Below are 19,851 nucleotides of genomic sequence, written 5' to 3'. Positions count from 1 at the left end.
TTTTTGATTGAAATATGTGGGGTTTCTGAGTGAAATATAACAGGAATGGGAGATACTGTGCTATGCTAGACCCCTGTGTTGCTCCAAAAGTAAAGCCTCTAAGAGGCATTTTGTCTGCGAAGTACAAGAGTACCGAAAGACAGAGAACTTCAGTATTCACCAGAAGCGTGCATACTTCTTTTCTCCTTAAGAGAAGCCCACATTTAATACACTTCGATCCCCCGTCCCAGGCGCGGCGCTGAGCAGCAGCACGTCCCTGTGACAAAGCCAGCTGCCTGCCGTGCAACGCCGCTGCCACAGGGACCCGAGCCGCATCGTGGGGTCCCAAGGACGGCTAGATCATGCGGCACCAAGGGGACCCACCGCACAGGGCGCCGGGCGGGATCCGCAAGACACGGACGCTTCCTCGCCCCCGGGAGAAGCCACGCCGGAGAGACGGGCAGGCTGCAGCGGGCCGCGCCGCCGGCATCGGGCGCCCTCCCGCCGGGGCTGCCGCCCGAAGGAGGAGGAGGGAGGGCGCGCCGGCACCCTGTTGAGGAAGTGGCCGCGGCTGCGAGAGAAAACGAGGAAACGGCCGTACCCCGGCCCAGCAAGGCTTGGCGGAGCCGCCCGCCCCAGGGCAGCCTCCTTGCCGGCTCTCTCCCGGCGGCGGCGGCAGGAGGCGGCGGCGAGGAGCCGAGCGACCCGCGGGGGGCCGGTGAGTAGCGGCGCTGGGCCGCCAGCACCGGGGCCCCGCCGGCGGCGCGCCCGCCGCCACCGCCCCTTCCCCCGCAGCGCTGCGCCGGGCGGCGGCGGGGCCGGTTCCCGCGGGTGTCGGGGAGTGCCGGGGGATACCGGGAGAAGCAAGAGCCGGGCGGCCCCGCCGGGTGCCCGGCAGCCCCAGGCGCCGAGCGGAGGGAAGGGCGGAGCGGCGCTGGGCAGCGGGAGCGAAGCGGCGGCACTCGCGGCGGGGGGCTGAGAACGCACCGGCTTAACAGCGAGCGTGAGACCTTCTTGTGTCACAGCGTTTCTGAAAATAAATAGCACTAGCGCAGCGTTTAAGGAGCTCAAATCTAGAACTTAAATACAAAAAAAAAAAAAAAAAATTAATAGTATCTCGATACGTTATCGTGGTGGTAGCTTTTAAACACAGCAAACTGTACACAAGAGGAGGGCTTCTGTGTGAATGGTGCGTAATATGACAAAGATTTGATGGCTGACAAAATGTCTTTAAAAATGTGTTTCTTTCTTATCAAACTTCCCTATTTTGTTTCCAAGAAGACAACCGTAGTGTATTACTGGAAGCGTTGAAAGTAGTTGAATACTGTGAGCCTGATGTCAGAGTGATTGCTCTTCTGTTCATGTGTTCTGCCAGCATCATTCAATTTTTGTCTTTAAGCACTGTACTACATAAACTTTGTGTTGTAGTTGGCCAGATTAGTTTGAAGTGATGTTACTTTGGACAAAGATGAGCAATACTTTCATTAGGTGACACTGACTCCAGTAGAAGAGTGGCAAATGGAGTCCAAGTCTGGCCAAATTACATCATATATTCTCAAGTGCTTCCATTTTAAAATGAAATTTTACCTTCTAAGGGTATTAACTGTTTGGGGATTTTTTTAATTGTTATTTTCTGTTAGCTTCTTCAATGCACTTTTTATCCACAGAAGTTTAGATCTCCTGAGCCCTTGGGTTGAATCTGCAGCCTAATCTATGGGCACAGCCATCCGGTAAAGAGGGAGCATCAGCTTGTAAAGCGGTGTATTTTTACAGGCTCAGAGGCCATAAACTGTACCAGTGTAGAGTACATTGAGGCAGTCCAGTTAGAGGAACTGTGACTTCTTTTTTTTTTTTTTCATCCCGCTATTGAGCATTGAGCGATAAACAGACAAATAAGGAAGTTTGAATGTTCTTTGTATTCTGACAGTTATCCTGTGGGGAAGAAAAATTATAGTGTGGTGAAGACAAAATAATTACAACTAAAGGTTTTGGAATCAGTTAGGATGCTCAAAAATGGCTGAAATAGATGAAAGTAAAGAATTGCTTTGGTTTTGACATTCACTTGAAATAACTGCAAAATCCCAAGAGAAATGCAGTTGAAGTGTTCTGGTTTTGCCTCTGTTAAAAATATTAACACTCTGTCAAAGCAAAGGTGAACTGTGCAGTGCTCCCATTTGTGTGATGTTGTGATTCTGATACCAGAGCAGAAACTGATCTGAAGTTGCAGGAATACAAAAACTGAAATTTATTTTTAGAAGCAGCTAGCAGGTTATTTTGAGCATAAAACAGCAGTTTAGAAGACTGATGGTAAAACTGTAAGATTTTAAAAAAAAAAAAAAGATGGAGGGACATTTCCTTAGTTTCCTATTCTTTCTTTTGGATCTGTTGTGCCAGAGGCTTTGGAACTGGGAGAAGTCACTTATGAAATGCATATTGTGTTCAGAGGTCATGGTCTCACAACCACAATTAATTTTTGCAAGTTACACTTCTTTTTCCTGATGCTTTTCCAAAATGCAGTATTTAGCAGAAAGCAATGAGTCTGTTGCCATTGCTGATGTGAATATTGTGACTGTAATAAATTGTGTTTGCATCTGAATCCACTGAAGATACTAGGTAGCGTCATCCTTTTTCCAGCTTTATGGTCTTCTGGATCAGTGCCTTGAGATCTGTTGTGTGCACGTTAGACATGCTGTGCCAGAATCTGCGTGTGTTTAGTTCCAGAATAACACAGCTGAAAAGTGGAACTTTTCTGGTTTTATATCATAATTACAAGGAATAATAGTTACAGAAAGACTGTTCGAATGAGCTATTTTAAATTACTTCTTTTTTACTTAAAGGTAAACACACACTTAAGTGAGTTACTCCACTGAGGCAAGAGTACTTGTACCATTCAAGGTGCCTGTTTAAAAGCTGAAGATGATCTTGCAGGCATTTGTGAGCATGAGTAGTAAATTTCAGTCACAAGAATGAAAACTTCTCACCTTGCAAGGATTTGTGGGATCAGCTTCTTAGTTCTTAATTTGAGAAAAAGCATTTTTTTATAGGGATATAGTTTTGTAACCCAATTTAACAGTAGTTTTTCTTGCATTTGACAAAAGAAGAAAATCTTAGGGAAGGAGGTGATGGTAGCTCACTTTGTGTCACAGCTGGCATTTCTAGAAACGCTTTTACAGAGAAACATTCCTAATATTTGCACCACTTTTACAGAGAAACATTAATTTCTGCAGTTTAATTTAAGCCCTTTGATCACTCATGTGAGAAGAAGAAGCCCTGGACTTGGCAGGATCATTCCCTATTCTTGTATGCAGTAGAGGATAGTACAATGCATAATCATACTTACTCTGGGCATGGTAAAAATAATTTGATCACGAAGTTGTTGGTTACTATTTGCATTTTCCTCCTTTGATTTAAGGTTTCAGCAGCAAGGTGATGTAGTTTATGTTGTCTAGCTTTTAATTTCATGACACAGAGTACTGTGGAGGCATACAGTTAAGCAGAAGAAAACCTTTTGCTACTGACTTCTGCATTGCTTGTTGGGGTGATGGGGAAACACCAGCACTTCAAGTGCAAGCAGTTTGAAGGAGCCTTTATGCTCCTGCATCAAAATAAATGATTCCAGGATTTGCTGTAGAAAGGATAATTGATCAATAATCATAATGTTTGACACAAAATATCACCTGCCTCAGAGAAATAAAATGAAATTTTGTAGTTTGTCTTTAAATTCCATGGTTAAAATTGAGTCATAACTTCCTGTACCTACAGTGGCTAAATGTCCACTTCTTTAAACATGGTTGCTGTAAGATTGAAAGAAAGGGGATCCCTCAGGGATCCTGATGTTCTAAGGAGACTTCAGTATATGCAAAATGCTGCAAGTCTTGCCTTTGTATCAGGTACCAGAGCAGCTAATAAAAAATTAACAAGTATTAGAACCTAAGTAATCAGTGTACAGGACTATGATACAGATAGTTTGTGCAGTTTCACTATCATTTGGTTTGTAACTAGATGATGCTGGGATGTATTAGTTTGACCAGCTAGGAGTGCCATGCCGTTTCCATGGCTTTGTCCTAATTTGCTTTGGGACAGTGTTCTTCAGAAAACATATGGGATGCCAGGTGTCCTGCATGGCCAATATGTCCAACAACCTCCTTTCAAAATTCAAGGAGGCGACACAAGGAATCTTTCAGCAGTGACACTCAGTGGAGGTAAGATGTGAGGTGCTAAAAGCTTTTGTAAAGGAGGAGGACTTGTGGCACTGTAGTATGTAAATCCAGCCGTGTAAATCCACGAGGCAACTCCTAGGCTGGGGATGGAGTTTAAATCGGCAGGAATCACAATTATGGTTAGAGCTGGCTAGACAAAACACAGGCAGGAAGTGTTAGGGTAGAATATGTACCGAGGAAATGGGCATACAATTGCATAAATAGTTTAACATCATAAAATAAAAAAATAGAGCCTTTATTTTTATTTTGTCAATCTATAAAAACCCATATCTTAAGCAACAGATTCAGTAAAATGAGTAAAAGGACCAGGGCTCATCATCAAATACATCAGCCACAACCTACCCTTACCCTCTTTGGTAGTTTTTTCTCTCTTTCTTATTCCCCGTTCCCTCCACTTCCCCGCCCCTCCTACCCCCCTCCCCCAATTTGGATAAACTAATGAAGTAAGTGAGAAAAGAAAGGAAAACACAAAACTTTCACATCACAGCCTCTAGAATATGCAGAAGCGAGTGTGCTGTCTCTAAGCTAAAGCCAGTGTAGCTGACAGCATCAGTGGGATGCTAGAGCTAAAATGTTAGAATGTCTGCCGCTGCTTACCACTGACTGTAGTTCTGCTTTTAAAAATTCTAGTCCTAATTTCAAAATTGGCTTTACAAATTTCAGAGGAATTATGCTCAGTTTAAAACAATGGCTTAATGTTTCTTAGAAACTAGTTTTCTTGATTTTTTGTAGAGTTGCCTGAAAAGTTGATTTCTTAATCTAGATTGGAAAACCGAGGTTAGAAACTTGCTATAAAGACAATTCACCGCACTTCACCCCACCCCCAACTCTGTTAAAATACATTACAGGAAAACTTAAACTGAAACATCTTTTTCATCATTGTGTTTGGAGAGAACATGGAAGAGGAAGCTAGAAAGTGTACTAAGCAGTTGTTATGGATAAATTCCTACTCTAGGAAACTCAGCCCAAATTTGACAACTTGAATCAAGAAAACAAGTTCACTTTATGCAAAAAAACAAAGCTAAGATTTTGGCAAGGTGGAAGTCTCCAATATCTGAAATACGGGGAATGTAAGTAAAGGAAGCAGCAATAATGTAGGGATAGTTGACATAAAGTGTTAGATTTTACTGCTGCATTTCAAAGAATATATATGAATTCCAGCAGTATTTTCCTCAAAAGTTAGTAAAGCAAGCAGAATGTTTAAGGTAGGATTATTTTTGTAAATCAGATAATGGGATTAGCTATCTTTTGAATCAGTGGACCATCTTGCAGTTTTCTGAGAATGATTTATTTAAAATTATTATAAAGAGGAAGAGCGTCCCTAGAATCGAAGTGAGCATCAAGGGAGGCTTTGAGTGACTGTTCTGTCCTTGGTTATCATATAGGGTTGGTACGTGCTGCCTCAGGTGAGCTGAACAACCGTGTGATAGCCTTCATACAGTGGATGTAACAAAGATCTGTTCCACAGGTGCTCCTACGCACAGAAGTGCAGGAGGAATCCATTAAGGGAAGAGTGAACTCAAACCCACAGGAGCCTGCTTTCTGCAAAGGATGCAGGGCTATGTTCACTTGGAAGCAGCGGTGTGTTGAGAGAGTGATGTTCCTAGTGTGAAACCCAGTTGCTCTGACTCCCAAGGGACAAGTTTCATCAAATGAAGGCAGATTTTTGGTATCCTGGTGGAGCAACTAACTGTAGCAACAATTGCCGATGGACCATTTAGCAATGTAACCATTGGTGCTGCGCACAGAACGGCACAACAAGAGAAGCAAAGCCTGACACGAGCTATTTTTTTCCAGCCTGGCAGTTCGTCATGCAAGAGCTGGGGAAATACTGCCTGATGGCCCAGAACGCGCTGAGGCCAGGTGCATCCTCTCTCCGCCCAGAGTGACAAATGGGCTCTGTCAAGAGTATTTCACTGGTCCAGGTACTGCAAATAGGCTTCCTCCATGGGAGGGGAGGAGAAGGCTCGTGCCTCTCTCTGCTTAGCATTTCTGGAATATTCTCGTGTTTTACCGGAGAGCTGAGGTTACAGTTAATCCAAGTGGTCATTTGCTGGCTAAAAGCGACTCCTGCCCTCTTAGAGACTGTTTGATGCACTCTTTATAGCAGTGAGAGGTAAGCTTTAGCTGTGCTGCTTGTTCTGAGGCTACAGGGTGATATTGGGAGAGGACGCAGACGTAGGCTTTTCTGGACCACTGATTCACTGATGCACCAATTGGTAAGACGAGCTTTTTTGCTATGTGGTCTTTCTTTCTGATGTACTGCATCGCTGGAGGATACTATTTTTGGAGAGAAGCCTTCATTTGATCAGAAAGATATTACACAGATTTTTAAGAATCTGATCCTTAATGATGGCAGTCTGGCTGTGTGAGTTAGTATCACATCTTGCTTTCAGAAAAATAATATAAAGGTGCTTGTCCTTTCTTCCATACCCCCTGTGGGTGATTGCCAGCAAGAGATGAGCCCTTGTCAGTTATACAGTGCCTCTATAGCAGAACACTAACCTTGCTATATCCTCCTACCAGGAGCTTTTCAAATAATAGTGTAATGTGCCATAGTATAGACTCTAGAAAGCGGCACTGAGAAGTCTTGACCAGTTTTGTGGAAACTTTCCTATTCTAGGAGTATGAAAAGCAAGTTATTTTTGTCCCTGCAATATTTTCCCTACTTTACATAAAGTAGGATACTGCGTACTGTTTCAGATGACAGATAACCGTGGTCTGAAAGAGAAACCTGCCTAGTTTTGCCACTCTAACTCACAATGCCGCCAGTCAATTTAGGCATTCATCGAGCAACAGGTTTTAAAGGTCCTAGAGATAGGGCAAGACATTTTAGAGAAATAAGTAAAGTATAATGGCACCTAAATGTTCTTGATTTGTTGTTCACTTAACAATACACGATTGCGAATATTCATGGCTGAGAAACTGAGACCGTTTATCTACATTTATAGCCTCTAGAACAGGAACTAAATTGAGACAGGCAAAGCTGCACAGAGAAGGGAAGTTTATACCCTCATAGTAGCTTTGGAAACATCAGCCTATGACAACTAAACGAGCAATTTAAAAAATGTTAAATGAAGATACTTATTGGAACCAAAAAGCAAACATATCTTTTGGGTCTGCCCGCTAGTAGAACCAGAGTGTTTATCCCAAATTTTGAAGGAAACATAGCATTTTGTTTTAGTCTTGTGATGGCTTTCAAACTTCATGACTGCTGTAATAATGTTCAGTTTCTGCTGGGATATCTTTTCGTTTCAAGAGGGAGGTATTACTTTTCTTCTGTCTTCTGTTTGACTTCCTTCTAGAACTGATCAAGCTTTAGTTCTTTGAGATGTCTTTTTTACCAGAGATTTTGCTAAAAATACAATGAAGAATAAAAACCAAAGTTGTGGTTTGTGAACGTATCCACACTTGGGGCCTTGTGAATGAAGCCAGTTTTCATGGTAATAAAAATCCACAGTATCACCAGCTCTGTTTTCAGGGCTGCAGTTTCATCTTTTTGTGTGTGTTTGGAAACTGGGCAGAATGGGTCTTGCCTTCCTGGAAATGAGGAACATTTTGGTTCAACATTGTTGGTACAACATTCTGGTAGATCTGCTTCTTGTGGCAACTTCTTTCGGAGTTGTGAAAAACAACTGGCAGTTGTGAACCTTAAAATATTTTTGAGTAGGTTTTTTTGTTTAAATTTAGTGATAGTTTGTTGTGCCTTGGCTTTTTTTGTGCTGTCTTGTCCATAACCGTTTTGTCATAGCTGTCTCTATAAAAACTCTTATGTAAAAATAAGAAAATATTCCACTAGAAACAGGATATGGTGACATATTTAGTGTCACTATTTGAACCTGAAAATATCCAGACCATTGGGTAGGCAGTTCCATCTATTTTAGTGATTCTTCTTGCAAGTAGCCAGATAATATTTTTGTTTTGCTCTTCACATGTTCTCACTAATTTTGTAAGTTCATTTCGCAGCTTGCTCTGTGTAGCGGTAGTAGCCTCTGTGGTACATAAAGGAGTTTTGTATTTCTGGAAAGGCACTAAACTTGAAACGAAACCAGAGAGGAACTTTATATATTATGTAACTCAGCTCAGTATTTCCTGTAGTTTTGTATTCCGTGAGAAAGACTTGTAACTGCACCCCAACCCAGGCTTCTTTGGTGTCAGCATTGGGAAGAAACAATTACCCTGTACTCTTCCATAGCCACTGCAGAGCCCACAGCTGGTGCTGGAGAAGGTCTATCTGTGGCCAAATAAGTTTGCTCACACCTTGTCGCATGGGAAAACAGGCAATTAGAGATGGGTCTCCCTGGAGTATCTTGAATGCTCTCCTTTGATGTTAGCTCATCCCCAATGGTTCTACTTTTTTATGGTGGTTTGATGGGTACCAATCACAGTAAAGTACTTTGCCCAAAAGGGAGCAGGCTTCCATACAAATGCTGCCTTCTGTTTTACAGCAGAAATGCTTGTTTTGACAAGGGACATCTTTAGCCAGAGGCAATGGATGCATTTGTGACAGCGTAAGGGTTTCATGGAAAAGGAGACAAGGGAATGACTAGTAGAGCATGGCAATGATGTGGAAGTAAGTGTTGATATTTTTGTGTTGGTGGGTTTTTTCCTTATTTTTTCTCAAGAGAAAAAGACCAAAACAAAACCCAAAACAATAAACAAACAAAAGTAAACCAATCAACCAAAACTTTTTTTTATACTTTTTTCTTAAATAAATGTGAAAATCGTAGCATTTCTGCTGCCAGAGAAAGAATAATTCTAACACATAAGTGCCTGACTTTTAAAATTCTTTTTTAAGTACTAGAACTATTCTGATCTTTCTAAAAGACTAAAGCAGAAGAAGCTTTTTAGAAGTAAACCATGACATGTGGAAAGGTTGCCAAGACAGGAGAATCCCAAAAGGAAGAGAGAATAGATCTCTAGCATCAGTGAAGAATGTTTTTTCAGCGATCAATGGCCCACCATGACCTCAGTACCGAAGCTTATCTAGGAAACCCCTCAATCATAGAATCATAGAATAGAATCTCAGAATCTATTTGGTTGAAAGAGACCCTTAAGATCATTGAGTCCAACCATATAATAAAGTACGAACGCTGTGTTACCTTTTCTAAGCATCTATTTGCCTTATAATAATAATAGTAGTAATAGTGTTGCTAAGTCAAGTAGTATTTCCTCAGGAAACATTTCAATAGCTAGAGTGCCTGGAGTAGTCTGATGATATCAGAATGACAGATGCAATTTAGAATAAATGAGGGCCTTTCTGGCATGTTTCAGTCGAGATAAAAACAGCTATCTAGCTGTATTCAGTATAGATAAAAATTACTCTGAAAGCAAATCCAGAGAAAAATATTGCTAAAATCACAATTTTTTGAAGCTAACAATAATTTTAGGTGTGTTTGTATTTTTTTTTTTTTAGTTCTTTGAGTGAATAAGTCTTTGATATAAGAGGGGAGATAAACAGTGTTTTCACTAAACCTAGTAGATGAAGCACCAATACCACCTGTTCAGCAGACAGTTTTTTGTTCTAATGTGGCCAAAATGTAGACGATTTACATAAACAAAGGCAAACATTATTTTCTTTTAAGCTAAAAGAGATACTGGCAAGGCCAGTAGCTTTCAAACTCAGAAGAGCACACAAAACCTGCCGCAGACTGGACAATCCAACTGATGGACAGTGATGGTGTTGTTAGTTCCAGGCTGTGAACTCTCCAGCAGAAAAGTCTTCTGGGCCCAGAGCTACCACATTCCCTACTCGTGCCCAGACAGACTTTAATTAAGCTACAGTTCTGTTAAAGAATACATCTCAGTGTTTAAAAACCCTAGCAGGAACGCTGAAGTTATCCTGAAAGTATTGCAAGAAATCAGAAATATCTGGAAGAAAGAAAACGCTTCTGAAACTGAACTGCTACAGGAGTAAAATACAGAACTGATAAAAGTGCTGAACTGACAGACCAATGTTGAATGTAGGAAACGGTTATTTTGCAAATATAATAGGCTCTGGCAGGATCTCTCAGCAAAGCAATTTTTTTTAATAACGATATTGCAACACCAGGTGTTCTACCTAAAGGTAGGCACACATAATAGGGCAAAAAGCCCCTGCTTATATCCCCCCAAAATCCCGGCTGCAGTTTCCCTCCCCTGTTCCCCATTGGTTTGGGTACTTCAGGGTTTGCAGACTACCCGCTTGCCTCAGTTTACATACAATACCCTTCCCCCTAAATTAACTTGTAAATACAGGTATCAGTATGTATACAGGTATCAGTATATATTCCGGGAACAGACTGTGTTTTACATTAAGGATTCATGGTCTGATGTCTCTCGGTCCTTCCCCCCTGCTGGGATCAGGCACCAGGTCCTCAGTTATGTAAAAACAACAGTTCTTCGTTAAATGTTCCTTACATTGAAGAAATAGCAAAAGTGAAATTTGCTTGAAAAGCAGCAGATATGCTTTGTGTATCCATCAGCATTGCCGAGGAGGGTGTGTGAAACAACAGGAAAGCCTTTGGAGATGAGAAGGGCATGTTCTAGAGTCTGAAGTACAGGAAAAAAATAACAGTGCAGCATAATGCTTAATCGTCAGTAAAAGGATGCAGGGATCAGAGATGGGCATTTGTTTGCATGAGGAAAGCTTCTCATGGAGAAGGTGGAGAAAACACATGGAGGAAACTCAAGAGTTTTCTTCTCATGGGGATGGAGGCCCAGGGACGGGTGATGGACAGGTTGCTGCAGGCTGTAAGGTGGTTAGAGATGCAGTTTGTGGAGGCTGAGGTGATGCCTTCGGCACTTCCCTGAGGGAGACTGGTATACTGGAAGTAACATGTTGGTGATCCCACATGTGCCGCTTTGCCCTTTGAGACAGTACTGCACACATTTCTTTCAGTATGCTGAATGGGACCTTGTTCGGAGATGTCACTGTCTACAAAAATTGTAAAAATCATCAGTGTTATTATCAGTTGAATTAAGTAAGTTTTCAGATTTTTTTCAGTGGGTCAACAAGTTCACCCTGGTGTCCCAGTGAAACTACAGTTTGTTTGAATGATTTGAGAAGATGAGATTCTGCTTCATTTCCTTCCCTAACGACTTGCTTATAAACATTTACTCTGTTCTTACTTTATTTCTGCATAATTTTCTCACAAAAATTCCTCTCCTGAGGTCTGGATAGAAATTAAGTCTTCATGTTTATGCAGGAAGGTAAAAAAGACACTTAAAGGTAATCTGATTAATCACATTAAAACCACCATTTAGCTGCCGAGGCAGACTGTTGAAGAAATGAGAACAGAACAATTGTTTAATTCCATTTTATTTGTTAAAATACTGTAAAAATGTAAATATCTGCTTCAAGTGTGAGGCAATAATAATGGATTTATAATACCTTTATGGTAATTATGTCAGAATTTACAGCAGTTTGTAGTACCATTAAGATTATACTAAACCCTTAAAATACCCAAGTACTTAATGTACTACATGAAGTCACAATCAAATGTATGGATGCTTAATTCCTTTCAGCTTTTAGGTGTGTTATATAAGGTAGAAACACAGAAAAGAATCTCAGAAAGAAAAATTATAGTGCTGTTCACAGATACATGTCTTGATTCCAAGAATCCGAATTAAACAAGAATTTTAGAAAAAATGCATATTCACATTGTTCTAATAGTAATTTTTTTTCTGTGTATGATCAGAGAATCACAGAATATTAAGGATTGGAAGGGACCTCAAAAGATCATCTAGTCCAATCCTCCTGCCGGAGGAGGAACACCTAGATGAGGTTACACAGCAAGGCGCCCAGGCGGGTTTTGAATGTCTCCAGAGAAGGAGACTCCACAGCCTCCCTGGGCAGCCTGTTCCAGTGCTCTGGCACCCTCACTGAGAAGAAGTTTCTTCTTGTATTTAAGTGGAACCTCCTGTGTTCCAGTTTGTACCCATTGCCCCTTGTCCTATCATTGGTTGTCACCAAGAAGAACCTGGCTCCATCCTCGTGACACTCACTCTTTACATATTTATAAACATTAATGAGGTCACCCCTCAGTCTCCTCTTCTCCAAGCTAAAGAGACCCAGCTCCCTCAGCCTTTCCTCATAAGGCAGATGCTCCACTCCCTTCATCATCTTGGTTGCCCTGCGCTGGGCTCTCTCCAGGAGTTCCCTGTCCTTCTTGAACTGAGGGGCCCAGAACTGGACACAATATTCCAGATGGGGTCTCACCAGGGCAGAGTAGAGGGGAAGGAGAACCTCTCTTGACCTACTAACCACCCCCCTTCTAATGCACCCCAGGATGCCATTGGCCTTCTTGGCCACAAGGGCACAGTGCTGGCTCACGGTCATCCTGCTGTCCACCAGGACCCCCAGGTCCCTTTCCCCTACACTGCTCTCCAACAGCTCGTTCCCCAACTTATACTGGAACCGGCAGTTGTTCCTGCCCAGATGCAAGACTCTACACTTGCCCTTGTTATATTTCATTAAATTTTTCCCCGCCCAACTCTCCAGCCTGTCCAGATCTCGCTGGATGGCAGCACAGCCTTCTGGCGTGTCAGCCACTTCTCCCGGCTTGGTGTCATCAGCAAACTTGCTGACAGTACACTCAATTCCCTCATCCAAGTCATTGATGAATATATTGAGTAGTACTGGTCCCAGTACCGACCCTTGATACAGGCCTCCAACTAGACTCTGCCCCATTGACCATGACTCTCTGGCTTCTTTCCTTCAGCCAGTTCACAGTCCACCTCACTACCTGATCGTCCAGTCCACAGTTCCTCAGTTTAGCTGCAAGGATGCTGTGGGAGACTGTGTCAAATGCTTTACTGAAGTCAAGATAGAACTGTTGAAGTTACAAGGTGCATGCTTAAAATATCACCCTATGCTAGGACAAATTGTTTCAGTCAGCGTATTTTCATCATTCTGCTCTGTCTAGTGGTCTTTCTTATGTCTTTTGCATGCAAAAGATAGTTGTTTTAAGCTTTACTTCTTTGATTTCATACATTGCTCACAGAATACTATTTTGAAAAACAAGGGAAGGGGAAAAATAATTTGGTTCAAATCAAGAGCTTATTTGGAACACTGTTTTACCCCTACATGACTTTCCGATCTTCTGTCTCATTTCAGTCCTTTTACTCATTAAATAGTTGGATAAGTATACTAATCTGTCAGCTGTCCTTAAGACTTTTTCCACATTCCTGTTTGGTCTTTGTAGAAATATTCATACTCCTATTTATATTTTTTTTATGTTAGAATGGAGATCAGTACCTCAGTAACACTATGCTCACTGCTATGTAAACCTTTCAATGAAGCAACTATTCTACTTTTATCTTCGCCTAAATATAAGAGATGAAAGAGAAGCAAGCTCAGGGTAGCAGTATGGTCAGCACAGATTCTTTCTGACACTTTCCACCTGGGTTTTCCTGAGTTTTGCTCCTCTGTTTTTTAAAAATGTTGTGCTTCCCTGCCTGCATGAAATGTGTGAGATCCTAAACTGTTGTGCTATGTCTGGAGTACCCGCTGTCTGCAACACTGATGAGGAAGCTACCTGAGGGGAAGTGGGTATCTAATTTTCCTGTGTATTTGCATATTTTTTTTTTTTTTCTTTCATGCAAGACAACCATGGTATTTGCTTGCATTTGTAGCCTCCTTAAAAGTCAAATTTCATGCTATGGGGAGAGTTGAACTTCAGACCCTGTTTTACTGTTACGCTCAAGCGCATCTCTCAGGTAACCAGCTGCACTTCCGTCAGCCCTCTCAGGGGTGACGCCTTGCCTTCAGTCCTTTGGGGGCTTAATCTCCATCTCACAGGCTCACATTTGTAACTGTGCTGACCTGACAAGCTCAGCATTATATGTCCCCTGGCAGAGCTCCGAGGAGGAGAAAAATGTGAATCCAAATGAATTTTCTTCTACTCTATTACTAATTGTGGAAGACTATTAAACTCCCAAAAGGAAGGCAAGATTTTGAAAGTGCAACCAAAGAAGACAGCCATCTCAAACTCAGAAATTCTTCTGAAATAGACTAGGAGTTTTTAACCATTATCTAATGGTTTGTGTGTACATTTGGCTCCTTGCGTGTTCATGGCACACCACATCAGTCCAAACATTTCCTAACTACTACACACTGAATATTCTTCCTATATTAGACATGGCAGAGAAACCTTGCCTGAAATCCATCAGCATTAACCTATTTTGCAAAAGTAGATCAGGCCTTTGTTGTCTGAAATTGTTATAAATAAATTGCTTGTGGAATATAAGAAATCATAAGGATCCTGCTGCTGTTCTTTCAATGATAATTGAGAAATCTTGTCCATATTTTCTAAACTTTTTATAGCAGACCTTCTTGTATATTTGAGCTTTCAACTTCTCCATTTTATGTTCTGAAGAATTAGGAGGTAGTCCTTCATCACTGCCACTGCCATTTCATCTAAATTGCAACAAGCGGGTTGTTTTTTTCTTTATCCCTCTCTGTTTTAATGACTGTAAACTGGCAAAAAGGAACAATGTTTTTAATTGTACCCATCACAGGAATGCATTAGGTGCAGTGTAGAAGCATTCTTTTAAAAAAGTAAAGAAAAGATTTTTTTCTTTGACCTTTAGCTAACATCTTGACTAAAACCTCATAGGATTATGAGAAATTAAAATCCCATGTGAGAATTGTTCTGACTGATCTGTGAAATGCAGGATTTCTGTAGAAGCAAATTTTCATAAATTCAAACTACTGAATTTGTAAGTAAAACTTTAGGTTGGAGTAGCAGAGTGAGAACTGCCAGCACCTGTTGAGCATTGGCAGTGGAAGCTTCTGGTATTCTCCCCAGAATATTGCCTTGATTTTTTTCACAATTTAATTACAAACTTTTAGTTGACATTTTACAGGTAAGATGGTATATAAGGGATAGGTAGGTAGGTAGGTAGGTAGGTAGGTAGGTAGATAGATAGATAGATAGATAGATAGATAGATAGATAGATAGATAGATAGATAGATAGATATAAAGGATAACCTACAAAATAACATATATTTTCAGTAAGGAGGTTACTGATGGGATGTAGCCTTGCCTTTTTGTGAGAAATGATAATGCTCAGAAAAGAACTTGAGAACTTGAAGTTTTATCTATATTTTTGTCTGTTTAGTGCTATACATAAATGTTTTCTGTGGAAGGCTGTATGGTTTTGGTTTAACTTTTTCAGGGAGTGGAAAGATTTAGTCACCTGTGTATGAGCTGGCTCATGTTCATGTACTTTCTGATCTATTTGAACTCAACTCCAAATGAATCTTCCAGAAGTGCCAGTGAAATGGAGCAGTTTTGTAGTGGACGCTGTACCTCAAGATCGCTATGAACCGAAAACCTCTTACTGGTTATTTTTAAGACAACAGAACATTTGTCTGTACTCTACATCTTGGAAATAGGCATGCAGTGTGCCTCTGAGGCAGCTTCTGTCCTCTTGGGTACCATCGGATAGATGCCTAAAGCAGCCAGGTGAAGGGAGGGATCCAGAGATGGCACTTACATTGTTATCATTAAGATAAGATGTGAATAACTCTAATTTAGGGCACAGGCAGCATGTTAGGGCACAGTTACTTTTTATCCCACATTTTGGCCCAAGTGAGAATCATACAGAACGTGTCGATAGGCTTCTAGAAGCTGAGGTGACTGTACTTATGTTTGGTCGTTGTTGTCTTTTGGGAGGTCATTTTACAGGTATTGTAAGGAGAGTCAAAGAAACCAGTCTTGCACCTGGAATAGCCCTTTTTACTGCTCTTTCATTCAATCTGTCAGTCAAAGCTTCTATCAGGAAAACTTTAATCTCCTTATAGGGGGTTCTGTTATGCCAAAAGTGCATTATTGCTCACAGTCTTCATCTCAGAATTATAAGAAGTCTTTGTGATGCCCTTGTTCAGAGCATCCAGCACCTTAAAGAGAAGATGTATTTTCATGTTTTGTTGTGACTTAACCAAAGAATGACCATGTTCTGGGTAATTCTGGGGTATCACAGGCCATTTGGTCCTGCAACTATGCAAGCTGGTGCAGCCAAGTCATTGACTGTACTGGAATGAAGTCAATAAGGAGTCCAAGATGTCTAAATACAGAGCTGTCACAGATACCTGGTGTTTACCACTCAAGTCTCCACGGAATCTACCATTTCTTCAAAGTGTTTTTGTCTGCCCATATATGCCATTGTCCTGCTGGGGGCCAGAGTCTACTCAGGCTTTCGTGGTATTTCTTGTACTCGAGAGAATTCTGAATTTGCTGTGAACTGCTAGGTCACATTTCAACTATTTTTTCCTTGTTTTCTAAAGAAACTGGTTCATGCAGTCACCTTCATGTCAGGCTCTCCCTGATAGCTTTTTACTTCTGGCCTAATTTCACAGAGGAGAGGGTCTCACGGATAGTCTGATCAATCATTTATGGGAATAAGTAAATGTGCTCAGAGGAGAACAAGCCAACACAGTACCTCCATTGCATGAGAGCGTGAGCTGAACATGTGCCCATTTTTCTAAGCCTGCAAACAGTAACTGCATAGCTGCAGCATGTATTTCCTTGCTAACCAGTAGTTAGTGGATAAGGAGGATGCTGAGAGTACTTGAGTTGGTGCTAGTGAGAATTTTGAAAGATGGAGCAAGTGTCAGTTTAATAGGAGAAGCTTGGCTTATTGCTAGAAGGCTGTAGTGCATTAATTTGTAGGCCTTGATCACAGAGAAATTTACTGTTTCAATAAGAGATCTGCATGCTGTTCATTAGTTGGAATTAAAGATGGAAAGGAAAAGAGAATTGAAAGGAAAAGTGTTTTTTCCTTTTTTTGCAAGCTTCTAGACAGTATCTGCTTCTAAAAACTCTGTTTGATGAAGCAATGTAACCGGTCAGCGAAGAATGGTTGAACAACTTGCCCAGTGTCTCTTACTCCTATGTTGAGACGATGCTCAGTCACTCACTGTGCTTTGCACATTTGCCAACAGGGCTGATACTTTTTCTGGATGAAGGAGTTTGTTTTTATGTCAAAGACTATGAAGAGGAGGACAGAACCCAATCTATGTCTTTAAATAACTATAGGGAATTCATCTCAATGGCTTCTACAGCAGCCAATATCTTTGGGAAATTTTAATTAAACTATTTTTAAAAATCTTTTATGCTTTGCCATGTCTAAATACAACTTAAAAAACCCCTAAAACTAAGTTGCTCAATAAGAAGCAAGCAGCCCTTAAAAGAAAGATCTTTAGCAGCAGTTAAATGTGTGTTTTTCAGCAGTGCTATTCCTGTATACAGTGCTAGCATTTCTGAGTGCTTTGTTTTAGTTAAGAGTTAAGTTCTGACTCAAATCCACAAACTCTTAATTGCATTAACAAAGCTAACTATTGAATCTAGACATAATATCCGTAACGCATCTACTAGAAAGGAACATATGAAGACTGAATTTGTTAAAAACAATCGCCTTTCACTTGTAGAGTCGAACCTGACTGTTTATGGTGACAGATTACTTCCTTCTAGCATGAAATGTATCATAATGGGCTTTAAATGAAATCGAAGAGCTGTGTGTAGGACTGCAGCCGGTGGATAGCAAGAGAGTCTAGGCCAACATCATGACATGTTAGCAGGTGAGACAGTCAAGGGTCACTAAAATTCCAACTCCAGCAAGAAGTAACGAGAGCCAGTTCCAGTCCCACAGTCTGAACGATGAGCATGCAGGTGAGGAGTCCCTGGGAACTCCTTGTATCTTGATTCCGACTGGACAGATTCCAGCTTCAGCCTTACTGTTGTCTATCCACAGGTGACCCCAAAGGTGTGGCTACACCTTGTGTAATTATACTTGAAGTATTTTCAAATGTAATAGTTTGGTAACAACAGCACCATCTAATTTTTTGAGAATTTAGTCAGATTTTCAGGTCGACGTTTAAACCCCTATGAATATCCTGATGTACCACCTTCTCTGCTTTCTATATCTGAAATGAGTAGTTCGGTTTAACTTGGTGTGCCTATACGTGCCTCCCCTTTGGAGAGTGGTTTGGAAAATCTTTTAGAAAGAGTAGAGAAATTTTACTCAGAGGCTTTTTGTCCTGTTGCCATGAATACTTATCAATTCTGCTTTGTGTGTGTGCTGTGACTTCTTAATGAATAGAGATAAGTTCTTTTAGCATTTATTTTAATCCTCATAAACATGCTGAATTGTCAGCAGTGGAAAAACTTGGCATTATGTATTACAAAAAAAGCAGACCTCCAAAGAGAACTTATGTCTGGGCAACTCATCCTGAAGAGCATATAGTAAATACTGAGACTAATCTGAGACTAAACGATACTCTGAGGAGTAGCCTGATCTGAAACACATAGAAGTCAAAGATTTTAGTTTCAGTAGCCATTGCATCAGGATCTTCTGTAGCAAGAGAACGCAAGTTTCCTCTCCTGCCTCATCCCCCATCCCACTTTTATTTTATTAGCTCTTAATTTCATTCTGAAGTTCTTTATCCTTTTTAGATATGAAGGTCCTAACATTTTTTTTAAGTCTGAAACTAAAGATACAGAGAAAAAATACTTACATTGAATACTTCCATGAAAATAAATTCCCACAGACAAAGAAGTGTGGTGGCATTTTTCTGTTTGGATTTTGTTCACTACAACATCACTAAGGTGTTTTGAACAGGTACAGCAGTGCAAGTACCATTCTTGGCATGAGAATTGTATGGGATTATTTTGGCCTTTTCTCCAAATTAGCTGTAGAGTGCTGGTAGAGAGCCAGTGCGGGTCATTCATCCATCCATGCATCTAGTGTGTCTGTGTCCAGGCTAACCTCACAACCAGTGTGCCAATGGAAACCTCCTGCATTCTCAGGATTAACATTTGGCAGCTGTGCCCTTTGTGTCCCAGTTTCCTCTGCTGTTGAGGACCACAAAGATTCACATTGAATAAAATTATACCAGTTTTCTTTTGTTTTAATTGCAGTGGAACATGATTTAAGCTCTTTCCTTACTGAAAACCTAGTAGCAAATCTGTTTACGTCCACCTTTCGCCAAAGTGAGATTTAAGACTTGGAACCTGCCTTCAAGGAGTACTTTGGCAGAGGTGAGATCATGTATATTCATCTCCTAAACAGCAGTGTCTGCGTGTTGTGGTTTAACACCAGCTTGCAAAAAAGACCACAGTAGCCAATCACTCACTCCCCCTAGCTCCCAAGTGGGATATAGAAAAGAACTGAAAGGGTAGGGAGAAACTCATTTAAACAAGTTTAATAAGAGAACAAAATAATATCAATGTACTACTATTGCCAATAATAATAATAACAATATATGTAAAATAAAATAGATTGTACTCAGTGCAATCCGTCATGAAACTCCAGTTGCACCCGACAGCCAGTCCCAGAGAGGAGAGCACCCTGGTCTCCAACAGCTGATCTCAGCAAAAGAGCAAAAAGACAAAAGGCAGAAAGGCCCAAAGGCCAGCTGCAAAATGGCAGAATGGCAAAAGGCCCAAGTAACACTGAACTGAACCAGAACAGAACTAACTGAACTAACACACTGGAAAACCGCAACTAAATAGTCAAAAAAGCCATCTCTAGCTTTGTACCGAGCATTATGCTAATGGTAGGGAGTATTCAGTTGATCAACCCAGATGTCAGTCTAGGTGCTGTCCAATCTGTGCCGCCCTCCTACAATTTGCACCTGCAGCTGGATGATTGAAGAAGTCCTTGGTTT

At 41.0% G+C, this 19,851-nt stretch overlaps 1 protein-coding gene across 1 annotated transcript in view; it reads left to right on the top strand.

Annotated features, from left to right (window-relative positions):
* Positions 1 to 595: 595 nt before the first annotated feature.
* The window catches only part of SYK (spleen associated tyrosine kinase), a 52,619-nt gene continuing 33,363 nt past the window's right edge, over positions 596 to 19,851 (top strand). Inside the window, exon 1 of the mRNA XM_065656686.1 lies at positions 596 to 697. The gene's annotated coding sequence lies outside the window, so the exon portion shown is untranslated. The remainder of the gene's footprint in view (positions 698 to 19,851) is intronic.

This window comes from Caloenas nicobarica, chromosome Z (assembly GCF_036013445.1).
Source record: "Caloenas nicobarica isolate bCalNic1 chromosome Z, bCalNic1.hap1, whole genome shotgun sequence".
NCBI lineage: Eukaryota > Metazoa > Chordata > Aves > Columbiformes > Columbidae > Caloenas > Caloenas nicobarica.
The sequence above is the reverse complement of the archived record's forward strand: the minus strand, read 5'-3'. Positions and strand labels throughout refer to the sequence as shown.